Below are 15,278 nucleotides of genomic sequence, written 5' to 3'. Positions count from 1 at the left end.
TCTAATCCTTATTTTGAAATTTATCTTCTAAGAATCATTTCACTTCTCTCAGCTTCACAATGTTCCTTCCTATTAAATTATCGTTCTTTAAAATACCTTTTACCCACTTCATTCCTGTGTGTTAAATTTAATAAAACAGCATGGATACAGAAAGCTGTATACACCGAAGAACAGAAGAGGCATCTATAGGATACACTGAGGGATAAGCCGTGTAGTTTACCCTCAAGGAAATGTGAATCAAGCCCAGAGAGAGGCTATGCCATGAAAGATGTAATGATGATTAATTACTAAATGTGTGGTGTTGACTCTAACTGTAATTGGAGAAATCAATGAGCATGAACTAACAGGGGTATAATTCAAAGGGAAAGTAGAACTTGAACTGGCTCCTAAATAATATTAAAATTAGGTAGAGAGTAAGAAAAGTCTAGAGATGAGAATTGGAATGATGTAACTGATGTACAATTGATAAGAATTTAGAGAAATAATCAGACAAATAAAGGGCATGGAAAAGCATTTTGGAGGCCTTACGGTCCAGACAGAGAGTTTGATGCAGCGGGGAGCCAGTGGAATTCTCAGGCCTGAAGGAGAGGTGCTGACAGCGCTGTCTTAGGAGGGTCTGTGCTGGATGCTGATTCTACTGTAAGTTTCTCCTAATAGGCATGTTCTGACATTGTCAGCCGCTCCCAGTGATCAGAAGCCTTCCCTTTCCAGACCTAGTGAATTTCTGAAGTCTTGAAAGAGGGGGAGAAACATATATATGTCCTGTGTACCAGAAGAAAACTGTCATCACTACATCTCTGGGTCCTCCACATTCACCCATTTGGGAAGATCCAAAAGGCAAAGCAAAAGTTTTGACTTAACCTTCCTTATCAAACTAAAGAAGAATTTCTTGGTCTTCAGTCATATACTCATTCCATGAGGCATGCCAAACAAAAGATTGGGGGAAATATAATTAACATTAATTTGATACCTTAATATAGTAAGTGCCTGGAGAAACTGTCTTATTGAGAAATTCAAAGTAATGTGGTCAATCATTTAAGAAAAGATTTGACAGAAAATCCAAAATATCAATGGCTTAACTGAGATAAAGCTGATTTTTCTCTTATGCAAAAGAAATCCAGAGGTAGGCAGCCCAGGGTTGGTGTAGTGACCCCAGTGGTCAATGGCCCAGGCTCCTTCTAGCCTTCAGCTGCACCATCTGAGCCCTGGTTTCCATCTCTAAGATTCAATTCAAGGCCCAGAATGACTGCCGTCATAGCCATATTGCAAGCAGGAGGATGAGGGAAGAGAGAAAAGGTTATGTGCCCTTCGCAGCTGAGTCTGCTCTCTTTGAGCACCCTTCCTGAAGTCTCACACCACACGCCACTTAGAGTTCACTGGTCCTACGACTATCTGCCCATCAGAGGCTGGGAAAGATAGCTTTTCAACCAGGTTTATTCCTAACAAAGCTGAGTTCACTAAGTGTAAAGTAACCGCATTTGAAAATCTGAACATAAAGTCTGTACAAATGTAAACAGAACAAAGTGAAAAATAGTGAGAGTGATAGTTGGGGTAGTTAACGAGCAAGATGTCTAAGTATTTTCCCCAGGATTAGGCAAGAAATACAAACAGAGACCAGCTGCTAAAACTGGGCCTTTTCTTCTGCCTTATAGATTGCTGAGGTGTGTGTTAGTATATACTTCACTCTGATTCTCCAAATATTAACATTCTACTCCATTTGCCTTATATAGATCCATTTAAGAATAAATTGCAGACATAATGCTGCTTTATCCTGAATACTTCAGTATGCGTTTCTTAAATGCAGAAACATTCTTTCATATAGCCACAAGACAATTTTCAGAATCAAGAACTTAGTATTAATAAAATACTATTTATAATCTACAACCTTATTTAGATTTCACCAATTATACTAATAATGTCTTTTATAGTAAAAGAAAATATCAGATCATGTATTTCATTCAGTTATCAAATCTCTTTAATCTCCTTTATCATGGAACAGTTCCTCAGTCTTTTATGATATCAGCAGTTATTTTGTAGTATATCTCTCAAATTGCCTTTGTCCAGTGTTCCCTCCTTATAAGCAGAAAAGAGAGAAATTGCAGTGGTGACACCTGGCAGATACCATTTGAGCCAAGCAATCAATGTTAATATCACCAGCTGTGGCACAGATTGACATCATTTGCCTTCTAATGTGATGCGATGAGAACACATAATTTCTGTGCTATTCCTGCCAAAAAGGCATAACTTGAATCTAATTTCACTCTTTTATTTCTTGTAATATGCGACCATTCAAGACAAATGACTTCTTTTCCACACTTCCCTTGGCTATCTGTGTAAATGCATAAGGAACCATGTGTGATTATATCACAAGTACTCAGTCCAACCACCTTATTTACTTCTAGATCAGAGAGTTTTCAAGAGCATGGTGAGTTCTACAATGAGAGTCTCAAGTATATTTCTTTCACTCGTGATCATCTCTGCGTTTCTAGGCTTCCATGATTTCCTCCACCCTTTGTATCTAACCAATGATCTTCCCAACTATTTCTTTATATATAAATATGTAGACCCAGAATCTGGAAAGTTGAAGGGAAAATTCAGTCCCTAGTCAATGTTTCAGAATTTGAAAAATAAAATACTGCTCATTGTATTATTTTTGAACCAATTCCTCAAGTTGGTTTAGGCTTCTTCGCTCAGATCAAAATATCAAAAAAAGATTTTAAAGTAGTTGCTAAAAATTTTCAGTCTCTTCCCATGAATGCCCAAATTATAATATGGCTATTATTTGCATAGAGAATAAAAGCTATATTTTTCCCATTGCCTAATAGCAAACTATGCCAAAATTCGAATTTTCAGATCCATATGAAGTTTCATTCCTCATGAAAGCCACGCTACATGGTAATGAAAAGAAACATGTTTTCTTTATCTGCATTTGTTATTTATCTCCTCCACCATAGTTCATTCATTTTATTTGTTTCATTTTGTATCACAGATTAATCTGGAATGTCTTATTTTAATTACAAATCCCCTTTATACAAAACTTTTAAAATATGATTTTTAATATAGTTTATTCCTAACTTGAAATCCTGTGGACAGGGTATGTCAACAGCCTCTATTAACTTCCTTTTAAAGATTACAGGAGTAATGATCCAGGGAATGGGGCAAATAAGAACCACTGGAAAAAAATCAAAGAGGTAAAAGCAAATGTAAGTCAGTAAATAAGAATACAGCCAGGTTTGCTTTCAAAACAGAATAGCCTACTCCCTAACGACACAAGGGCTGCCTCTCACTCACTGCGTGGACCCAGGGTCATCCCTCAACCTCACCATTCCTCTTGATTTTTCCTACATAACAAAAGTGATAATCAAGCCTCTCCTGTATTAGTTCAACTAGAGATAGTGCCCCCAAAATTATTATGGCAAATTAGTAGACTGTGTACATATATATATATATATATATTTTTTTTTTTTGGTGAGAAAGATCACCTCTGAGCTAACATCTGTGCCAATCTCCCTCTATTTTGTATGTGGGTTTCCACCACAGCACAGCTTGATGAGCAGTGTGTATGTCCGTGTCCAGGATCTGAACCCGGGGCTCCTGAAGCAGAGAGCGCAAACTTAACCACTACACCACTGGGCCGGACCCTAGGCTATATTTTTTAACATATTTTTATTGAAATGTTATATCTAGATTTAGAATGTTTGTTACAATTTCTCTAAAATATTATTTTAAAGTAATTCATTAGTGTTATTAAAACAAAGGTAGTGTTATTGCTGTTTTTTTAATCAACTCACTATATGTAATATTTGAGTGAGTTATACCTCTGAACTACATCAGTGAGCCAATCTGTCCACCATCCTACGCACACTTCTGGTCACCTAGAAAACAGAAGAATGTTTTTTCCTTTTTTCCTCCCACCAAGTAAGATCGTTGGCTGAATGAAGAAGCAAACTACAAGATGCACCGTGGAGGTGTGGACTGACTCCCTAGCACCATCCTGGAAAGCAAATTCCAGGCATTTCTGCATCTGGGAGATCCATAGTCCCTCTGCAGAGCTCCTTTTAGCTCTGCCCATCTTCCCTCTGACCTGCACACAAAGGCTTCAGGTGCCAGGTTTGGGGTGGTCAAGTTAATTCGATTCACCTGAGTCATATCATTAGTTTTGGAACTCCACTTTCAAATATAACCATATAAGAAATCAATCAAATATACATTCCAGTATCACTAACATGGTTTCTCAACTGCAGTTGGGAGGGAGTTTCTTTACATTTCACACTGCCTGGGACCCATTCCTCCTGTTCTCTCTTTGTATTTTTCCTTCACCTCTGCTTCCCTTAGGTTTTAGCTGTACACCCACCTTCTCCTAGAAACCCTGTCTGATTAAAATCATGTTCTGACTAGTACTGGCTTTCCCTCCTACTCACTTTCCTTTTAGACTGGGTCTGGAATTTCCATATATAAATGGGTTTCAGCCTCATATGCATTGCTTCCCTAATTAAATACACATTCTCAATGGACAAAGGAATCCTACTTCGATTTCTTCTCATCTCTAGATTGTACAGGAGCTAGTGCAGTACACGAGACAACACATATAACACAGACACTGAGAACTCTGCCTGGCCCAGAGAAGCACCTAATAAGTGATAGCCATCATGTCATTACCCAAAATGCTGAAAACAAGTAATAGGCATCTAACAAGTGTTTGGATATTAATGCATGGTTCATTCATGCATTTGATTTTAATTGTTGAGCTCCATTCTTCCATGTTAAGTTACACTGATAAGGAAGTTAGGCACACTTCAAATTATTAGTGTCTTCATTGGTTACTGTGACTTATAAAAGTTCACCTACAAAAATTACCAACATGGGAAAACTATAATCTGGTTCAATCAAATGCAGTACTTCATTATTATTACATTTCTCTTCTCAGAAGGAAGAGCAAATATTTATCAATCATCACAAAACTTTTAAGAGAGTCTGTAAATGTTAATGTGTGTGTTAGGGTACGTGTTTGTGTCCGTGGGTGCTTTTAACCAATAGACTTGAGGAATTAAAGAGAAAGATGCTTCAGTTGTTTCCATAGTGAGGGTTAGTAGTGAATTGCAGAAGCAAATTTGGTGGAGGGGATTTGTCCCAACCCAGCCACTATGACTTTAGGCAAGTCACCTTAAGGCTTCACCTTTCTGAGCCCTAACTTCCTCCTCCGTAAAATGATGGGCCAGACATAATGGCCCCTTATGTTTCTCCTACTTCTGACACTGGGCTTCTAAAGTCCTCACACAGAACAGTTAAAACTGGTTGTTCAACCCAGTTCTGCTTCCTTAGAGTTGACTGAATTTAGTTGAGCTGTAATTTATATTGAATAATATGTATTTTCCATTTATATTAAAAATATAAAAAGTGTCACTCTAAAACTTCATTATAGAATTTTTCTCTCTCAGATCTTGCAGGAAAAAAAAAAAGAGAGAGATTAACCATCCTAAGTCTTCTCTCATGTTTTTGTGTACACTAAACTTATTTGAGAATTGTAATTGAAGATCTCTTAGAAAATTACAGGTGGTGGCTCCGTGCCCGAGTGGTTAATTTCACGCACTCTGCTTCAGCAGCCCAGGATTCACTGGTTTGGATCCCGGGCGTGGACCTACGCACCTCTCATCAAGCCATGCTGTAGTAGGGTCCCACATAGAGGAACTAGAATTACTTACCACTAGGATATACAACTAGGTACTGGGGCTTTGGGAAGAAAAAGAGAAAGAGGAGGATTGGCAACAGATGTTAGCTCATGGCCAATCTTCCTCACCAAAAACAAAAACAAAGTATACTTGAAAAAAAAAGAAAATTACAAAGTTATTCCCATATTAATGGTTGGGCCAGCAAACTGTAGACCAGGATTTCTCAACCTCAGCACTACTGACATTTTGATAATTCTTTTTGTGGAAGCTGCCCTATGCACTGTTTAATGTTTATCAACATTTCCAGTCTCTACCCACTAGATGCCAGTAGCATCCCCCTCATTCCAAATTAAGACAATTAAAAGATGTCTCTAGACATTCCAAATGTCTTCTGGAGATCAGGATTACCCCACAGTGAGGACCACAGCCTAGACAGAAAGTCAACAGCTCATCACATGCTGTATCTGTTCTCTTTCTTTTCTTTCTCACTTCCTTTCTCCGTTCATCTTTCTTTCCTTTCCACCATTTTCTTTCTTTTTTTTCCTCCTTTTAGTCTTCATCTTTGGTTGGTGCTTTCCCTGTCTCTCTACATGTGATTTAGTTTTGCAATTGTCCAAATCACTGGCCCACACAAGTCAGAGTAAAGCTGGCTCTGGGCCTTGATGAACACCCATAGAATGGCTCTAGGGTTAAGGGGATGGTTCTGAAGTCAAAATCAGGCTCAAATCCTATTCCTGTCAGTTACCAGTTCTGTGACAATTTGGGAAAGTCACCTAATCTCTTTGGGCCTTAGTTTCTTCATCCGAAATGCTGGAGTAATAATGCCTTTTTCATAGGCCTTGTGAAGATTAAATTAAGTGAGCTGAAGTATTTGATGTGCTCAGCTCAGGACAGGGCACACAGTGAGATCTCAATAGGCGGCAGCTATTATATATATTATATATATATTGTATATACTTAACAGTATGAGGGTACTAGAAAGAAGGAAACTATACTTCAATCACAGTGAAGAGATTTCAAGAGAAGAGCTCATAATAGAAATTAAAGCATCATTGTTAGTTGTCAAAATAGGTAAAATCTAATCCATCTAAAGAAAATAAGTGTAAAGGGCAGAATTAGTGACAGTTATCCTTGGAGTCTTTCTGCCCAGTTAAATCCACAATTGCCAATTTAATTAACATTTCTGTAATGGGACCATTTCACATAGGAACACCTGCATTGATTCTCAAATGTACGTTGGTGGCACTAGAATTTATTAAGATAATAATCATTCCAAAAGTAATGGCTCCCTTCCTCTACTGAGGGAAAAAAAAATATTAGCTAGAAACAATAGTTTAACTCACCAAATAATGTTTGGAGGAAAATTTTGAGACACTCTGATTTCAAAAGGCCAGAGCTGGTATGCTGCATTCCCCCCAGATCTAATATGACTTGGAAGGCCTTAGCCTCTGGTCTCTCTTTGTAGCCAAAGTCATTTTTGTCTTTTGAGTCACTTGGGTAAAATGTCACTTTGTAGCCAACATCATCACATTCTCTAAAATTGTGTTCCTCATTTCTAGATCTGTCTCAATAACTAGAACTGAAATGAAAAGCATTTGCAAAAATAACATCAAGCTCACTGATAAAAAAGAGCCACTTCCCCAAGATACGAGGTTAAGAACAAATCACGGTCAGACGCATTACAGATTTGTGAAATCAGAAAAGCTTCTGCCAGGTAAAGCTGTAAGTCCTGGGACAGAGCCTTTCTAGCATCTCCAGGTGACTGACTAGTTGCTGCCTGATCCAGCTCCCTCCTTGAGCTGTATTTACACGGAAGGAGAGCTTAGAAGAGCTGTCATTCAACACAGGCACACAGTCACAGAATCCCACTCCTGGATTCTGAGACCCAGGGAGGTAGAGAGACCAGCCAAGGCCAGACAGTACATTGGAATCCTGGAAGAGACCTCCTTCCTCATCACTTCACAATGCAGTACTCTTTGCTTTCCTGGGGCCACGGGCCAAAAGCAGCAAAGGTGATAAGAGGTGTGGCCCTGAAGATAGGCACTCCCCTCAGTGAGTGCATAAATCAAGACCTGGGAATGCTCAGGGTGAGACTTGATGGGACACAGGCACCACTGGCAGAACATGGAACCATTTCTCCTGTTAAGAAATTAAGAGTCTGAGATCTTAGAGCCTGATAGACAACAAAGAGGCCCTCCCCCACACACGTGCATGATATTTACTAAGCACTAATTATGGTTTTTTTTTTTAAATATAGTGCTTTTTTTTTTTAAAGATTATTTTTTTCCTTTTTCTCCCCAAAGCCCCCCAGTACATAGTTGTATATTCTTCGTTGTGGGTCCTTCTAGTTGTAGCATGTGGGACGCTGCCTCAGCGTGGTTTGGTGAGCAGTGCCATGTCCGTGCCCAGGATTCGAACCAACGAAACACTGGGCCGCCTGCAGCGGAGCGCACAGACTTAACCACTCGGCCACGGGGCCAGCCCCTAATTATGGTTTTTATTTAAACTAAAATGAAATTTGTAAGCAAAAAAAAAAAAAACATTTGTCAGAACTAGGGCATCTAAACCCTAGATAGAATGTGATAAGTTCCTTAAGGTTTTAAATTAGAGACTAAAATATCACTTAATATAGTTTCCTAGTCAAGATCACAAACTCTTCTCATCCTATAAGTTTCCATTTCCTGTTCTAAGACAGTAAAATCTTTCCGACCAATTTCCTTTTCTGATTTATCTTCATATCTGTGTGATGCATTGCCAAAAAAATAGGTATTTAATAAATATTTAGTGAAAGAATAGGCACCCAAAAGCAGCAGATAGTTTCAGAAAGTGCAAATACGACCTCACTCAAATTCTGTTTCAATTCCCTGGGAGCTTTCAGATCATTTTCATGCTGAAAACTCTGTATTTCATGTCTTGACCAACGTTCTAAAGGAAATCGGTGAGAGACTGGATTAAAATCTGACGGTCCATGCTTAGTTGGGTCTTAAAGTATTTCTCCACTCTTTTTTCAGGTCATGATGGTGAAGTTCAAAATAGTTTACAATACAGCAGGAAAAGAACATACTTCCTAAATTCTTTATAAATAACAGTGAAACTTTTATAAAGAATTTTCACATTCTTCTGCAACTAAGGAAAGATTTGGAAAGGACTGCTTTTCTTTTAGTTGTGTACTTATTAAATGGCCTAAAGATTTTTGTTGTTGTTTGAAAATTATTTATTTATTTAATATACCTCTCTGCGAGTTCAAATGGCACAGTATTACCGTAGTGCACAGAGCAAAAAGATTTGTTTATACAAAAGAACCCAGAAATAAAAGTTCCAGTTCATTGTTTAGAGCAAAAAGCACTAATAGCTTGATGATTTTTGAAACTTGCTTAAATAGTCTGCCTTTGAGTGTGATCATTGATCAGATAAATCTTCAGGAAAGGATTTATTTCTTTTACGGATCAAACAAATGTCCCTCAAAAATGATTGCAAATGAAAGTCTAAAAGGCCTTCATCCATACCCTAAATAAATTTCCTTTTTTGCATTCTATAAAGCCACCGACAGAAATCCTATTAAATATGGAAAAAAATGATAACGACAGAAGCAAAACAATGAGACTGACAGACCAATAAGGCTGTTGAGTATAATTACTGTGATGTTATTTCTACTAGTAGAAATCAGATAACACACGCATTACACGGAAAAATGGGCTCAGTAAATGTGTACAACTCCGCAGTCAGATAGTACTTATACAGATGCAGAAATAATGGAATCTTCCACATATATCTCTCAACGCCAGTCCTTTACCATGATTAATCTGCTAAACTCGCAATGTGATATCAAGCTGAGCATGTGGAACCGAAGCACGATATCGTGGCTTTGTAGAGGACCTCCCACCTGGTGTTACCCCATCCCTGACAGAGGGCATCCAGGCTCTGCTTGCAACCTGCAGGGACTGGCAGTTCACCACAATCAAAGCTACCTGGTCCAGTACTTCAAATTTTTAGAAAAATTTTTTTCTCACACTGAGTTAAATCAGCCTCCTGGTAACATCTCTCTCTTGATCTTTACCCTGTATCTTTATAGGGAAAGAGACTTATTTCACCTAAAATTTTTTAGCACATGTTGGCCAGCCACTTTGTTATATGCTGGCAATATAGCAGTGAACAAGACAAATGCCGACTTTTTCATCAGTCTACTCCGTTTTCCCCAAGACCAACCCCAAACACTGGAAGATGGAGTTCACATTCCTAACTTTCCTCTGTTCTAGGATGACTATTCCAGTTTTCTCAACTCTTTCTCCCTTGACATGGCTTCCAGGACTTTCTTTAATCTGGTTGCTTTCTTTTCAAGAATTTTTAGTTTATCAAAGACAGTCTTAAAGCAGGCCACCCCGATTGGACACAACGCCTGAAATGCAGGTTGACCAGCCTAGGGATTGTGGGATTGCAACTTCTCTGGGCCTGAACACATGTCTTTACTAATGCAACCTTGGATTTCACTCGCTCACTGTGTTTTCAGGCTCAATAAGGTTCTGGGTATGATGCTGTCATGGTCACGATGCTCCAAAAACCAGGAGGACCCTGAGCGGCGGAAAACTGAAGGTATTTTTACGTCTTCCTCTGTCAGTCTCTGGTCCTCCCCATCACACTTATGTTTTGGTTACTTTTATCTTTGTTAAATTATAGCTTTTGGTATTTGTTCCAGAGTCTTAGCTTGTCAAAATATCTTTGAAACCTCATCCTGTTAATCAACACACCGATTATTCTCCCCAATGTTTCTGAGTCACCAATTTTCTAAAAGATATTAGAAAGAGTAAAACTAAAGGTAAAGTCTCATGGCCAACTATTAAATTGATTGCCTCAAGTTGGTTTTCATTAATCAATCAATCTCTTTGGGAGAAAATTATTCAAATAGCTGCGAATCTGTGATGGTAACAGTACATGCAAAATACTGGGTGGTTTCCTTATGCTGGAGGCCATGACAAGCATTTTATATGTAAGACCTTATTTAATCATCAGGATCACCCCATGCAATGGTTATTGCTATGTACTTGTTTCATATAATGAATATGTCTCATATATGGAACTATGTTTCAAATGATTCAAATGAGGAAATTGAGACTCGGGGAGATTAAGTAATTTTCCTAACATCCAAGAGAGTAAGTGGCAGATCTGGAATTCACACACATCTTCCCAGTCCCAAGCTCCTGTCCTTACTCAAAAGGCAAACTGCCTCCAGATACCATGGCATCACTCAGCCCAGATTGGGTTGCTAATGAGAAATTTTTGAAATGTCTCTGTGAGTTCCAGATAGATTATGTCCTCGATACTCAGTCTAATATCACAAAAGGAAATGAGAACATGGGAGGGTCTGTTTTTCCTGAATCCAGTCTAGTTCCTAGGGGTCTTCTCTTCCCCTTCCAGAATGCATGACTAACTGCACTTTGACAACCTGAACTATCATTTTTCTGGGGACACAATAGCACAAATCCAATTTGTAGTTTCTAGGACCCATCTTTTTCCCTCTTTCTGAAAAATGAAGTGTCCTCCAGGCTCTGCTAGTAGCCATTGCTTCCCTTTTGCATACTTTATCAAAGGTTACAGACCATAATTTCAAGATCAAAACTGCAAACTCTTTTACTGCATTAGGATGTCATTCTTCTGGACTTTGATGCTTGAACTCTTTCATAGTGCCTATTGGGTACTAACTATTAAAATGATATCTTCTTCCCTCAAACTGTATTCTTATCCTTTCTTTGCTTGCTTTCTTCTAAGATGACATTCCTAAAAAAAAAATTTGTGTATGTGTAATTAGTCTTTATCAAAAGGCTGGGGTCCGTTCTTCTAAACTCTCCCCCAGAGGGTCTCAGAGAGCTGAGATTCTGCTGCAACATGTTCAGAAAGGAACACTTTCATTTTAAACTTTTCGTTATTTACTATTTGGTATTTTTACAAATCTTGTAAAGTCTATTTCTAAGGAAGAAATGTGTTTATCATTATTAAATTCACCTCTCTTCATAGATGAGAAAACCAAGATCTGGAAAGGTCAAAGGACATGCCCAAGGTGACATAGTTGGTAAGCGAAAGGATCATCTTATGTCAAAGAAATAAAAAGTCATAAAATGAATATCATTTTCTATTTTCATCAAAATGCATAAACGTGAATTTTAGGAAGTAGTTCCAATGTAATGTTAATTTCTCCTAAATGCCCCCTGTACTAAAGAGACACTACAGCTCTAACGTTATACGTTGTATGTGTTTATTCATGCTTTAAAGGTTATATTTCTGCTCTACATCTTTCCACGTCTTTATTTGCAAATTTTTCCTCACAGATATGTATTGGTCTATTGCTTGCATTTTGAAACCAAATTGTTTAGTGTTCTCACCCTTTGAGATTACTCCTTCTTAAAGCAATAATATGGAAAATGTCCACAATGATGGAAATACCTGTCCCCCCGCATTAGTCACGCCCGGGAAGACACGCATCTCTCACATTTTGTGTGAAATACCCATTGGTATTGGAAACAATTGTTCTGTGGCTGTTTGCATCATTTACTCAAACCCTCCATCTTTGGTTCCTTAACCGCTTTATCTCCAGGAAACAGAAATTTCAAAACCTGTCCCTTTGGCAACTTCATACCCCTACAATTAAACAGGAAAGCCTAAGGACTTCAGAACATCTAAAATATGTAATAAAATTACTGCTGCCCATCAATAGTCCAAGAGAAAGTAAGAGTTTCCACAGTCACAGAGCTTTTCATTCTCACAAGTGATTTCAACTAAATATCACTTTACAAATTCACAAATGTACCACTGATTAAGTATTATGGTTAAAGTAAGATATTTATTTCCTTTTCAATGTTTGCCTCAATCTGTATAATCACGAAGTGGCAATCTAGAGATAATTCCACCCTCAGTTAATTTTTTCAACACTCTTACACAAACCTTAGTTGCTCCTATTTTGTTTCCTCATACCCAGATCACTGAAACCTATATGGCAGCAAAACTCTATAAATCCAAGGGCAGGAGCTTGAATTGTTGTCTAGCACATTCAACAGTAACTTTTCCAAATCGATGTTAAAAATACACAATCAAGATTACCAAAAGATACGATCATGAGAAAGCTTCAAGATAGAAACATGGTAGAAAAATAGAATCAGAATGTCACAACGAAAAGTGCAGCTGTCATGTCTTGTTAATCAACGTGGTGGACAATGATACTTCTGATGGGTGAGAGGCTGGGGTGGTATCCGGGTTTGTCAAAGAAAAGTCAGTGCTCTCTTTCCTCTCTTCTTTTGCTTGCTTATAAATCCAGGACAAAAATAACTCTGGAAAACATTAATAGTTCAAAAATACTGTCTTCTTAATTTCAGAAGGAAGGAAGATGGCATCATGGCGCCTGGGGTAAGTGCTGAGTACATAGTCCAAGTTGGGATTCCCATCTCCGCTTTCTCAACAGGAGCTTACGTAAGTCCCTCGAGGATGGAAGACTTCACTTTCCTGACACCCAGCTCCGCTTCTTGAGTCAAGATGTGAAATTAAATTGTTTTACAAAGCGATAGTATTGAGTATATTCCTTCACAAGTGTTATTTTAATGAAACCTCACGATCATTCCCATTTCACAGCTCAGGACACTGAACTTCAGGCTTTTAAATGGTTTGCCCCATCACCCAGAACGGGAAAGGCCAGGGTCCCAACTTGACATAATAATCCTAATTCTAAATCCTGTGTTTTCCCATTTTATTGTTTTTGTGTTTGGGGAATATGGAAAAAAGAAATCCAAGCGGACCGTATAATGTGAGAGGAAAAGGTAGTCAATTATGAAGCCTTAAATTCTACGTGCCAAGGTGAGGAATAGACGGAGGGAAGTCTGAGAAATTTAGATCACTCATAATTAGATTTTTAAAAGAAAGAAGTAATGAGACATGAGAGTGCTAATAGTTGACCCTGATTTAACGTAGTGATATCTTTCGGTAAGATTTTTTTTAAAGGAGTTATAAACCTACTCCGAAAACCGCCAGCAGAGGGCTCCATGCTCGGTGTCTTCGCTTTCGATTGATGAGTGGCGCCCACATTTATCGGAACATGTTTCTTCTGTCTGAGGTTGAGGAAAGGAGGGGATTATTAACTCTCCTCTTTGCTGTTATAAGAGGAAATAAATATAAGTGTAAGGGGAAAATACGAATAGAAATATCTGGGATGTCTCCAGCGCGCTTCTATCTAGGCGAGCATGTGTGTGCTCTGAAAATGAAATACGTGCACAAGGCAAGACGCAATGAAAAACGAAATGATGATGAAAATGCATCTTTTACTCGTCTAACTTTCCTTTGAAATCAGAGTTTGTTTAACTCATGAGTTTTCATTTACTTAGACCTTGCGGGAATCTTTTCCCACATCCCATGATTGGAGGTTAAAGCTAAACGCAGCAGAAAGTTAAGAGCAAGAGAGAGGCAGGCTCAAGTTAGGCAAATTTTCTCAGTAGAGATTGAGCTTTTATTTATACATTTTCTGAGGCGTTTGAACTTTCTAGATGCTGAAACAGTCGTTTCTAAAATTAGTAGATATAATAAGAATTGAACTTTTAAAATGCTCTCAGGAGCAACAGGGTTTTCAAGAACCGAAAGAAATCGCTGAAAACAAATCTAGCGGTGGTGCAGGGTTCGCTTATATTAAATCCCGACAGAGGGCGCTGTTGCCCGTTCAATGACTTAAGGAAGGTTCCCTGGGAAAGATTCCTCTCGCAATTTCCAGGATTTTTTCTTTTAATAATGCCCACGTTGAAAAATTGAATTGGGTTTTAATTATTGCTGTGTATTTCTTTCAGTATCTATTATTTGTATATTTTTAAATTTATGCTTCATTCTTAATAAGACCAAATTTATTTTTGTTTTCCTTAAAAATGTATATAAATTAACCAAATATTTAAAGACATTTCTAATTTTAAAATACCTAATATTAGCATAAAATAAAATTACATAGGCAAAATTTGAAATTATACGTATTTAAGGCTATAAAATAGTTATACTAACAACATATTATATATTTTAAAATAGTTTTATGTATAAACGTATCTTTCTCAGGTGTTTTTTGTTAAGCTTTAGAATTTATTTTAGACTAATCAAAGATATACCAAAAAGAGATGGACAAGATATTAAAAGCATTTAGAGGAAAAATGTAATGCTTTTTATTGGGGATAGAATTGTCTTTAGATAAAAACGATAATGGAGTTATTGACTTGAGAGAAGACCATTATTCCCATTAATAAATTTGTGTCTAGAGAATCTGAATTTCCAAGTGTGTCATATTCATCTTGCAAAGTATTGATCAGGGACTGATTTTAGTTCCGAGAAGGGTGAAAACGGAGGGTAAACCCGTTTCAAGTCCTACCACATAATAAAATTAGGAAGAATGTCTTTCCATGTCCAAACCAGTTCTGGGGGCAAAGAAGAAAATCTTTGCTCATGCTCCCAGTGGAAAATCTGTATAGGTTTTGTACGATTTAAGGTGTTAATATTTAAAGTAGAGGGAAGGAAGGAAAACAGGATGGAGGGAAGAAAGGAAGGAGGGGAGGAGGGAGGGAAAGGCAAAACATAAAAATTAGAACTGGAAATGAAGAAGGG

The sequence above is a fragment of the Equus quagga genome, chromosome 15 (genome assembly GCF_021613505.1).
Source record: "Equus quagga isolate Etosha38 chromosome 15, UCLA_HA_Equagga_1.0, whole genome shotgun sequence".
NCBI lineage: Eukaryota > Metazoa > Chordata > Mammalia > Perissodactyla > Equidae > Equus > Equus quagga.
This window is presented reverse-complemented; position numbering follows the sequence as displayed.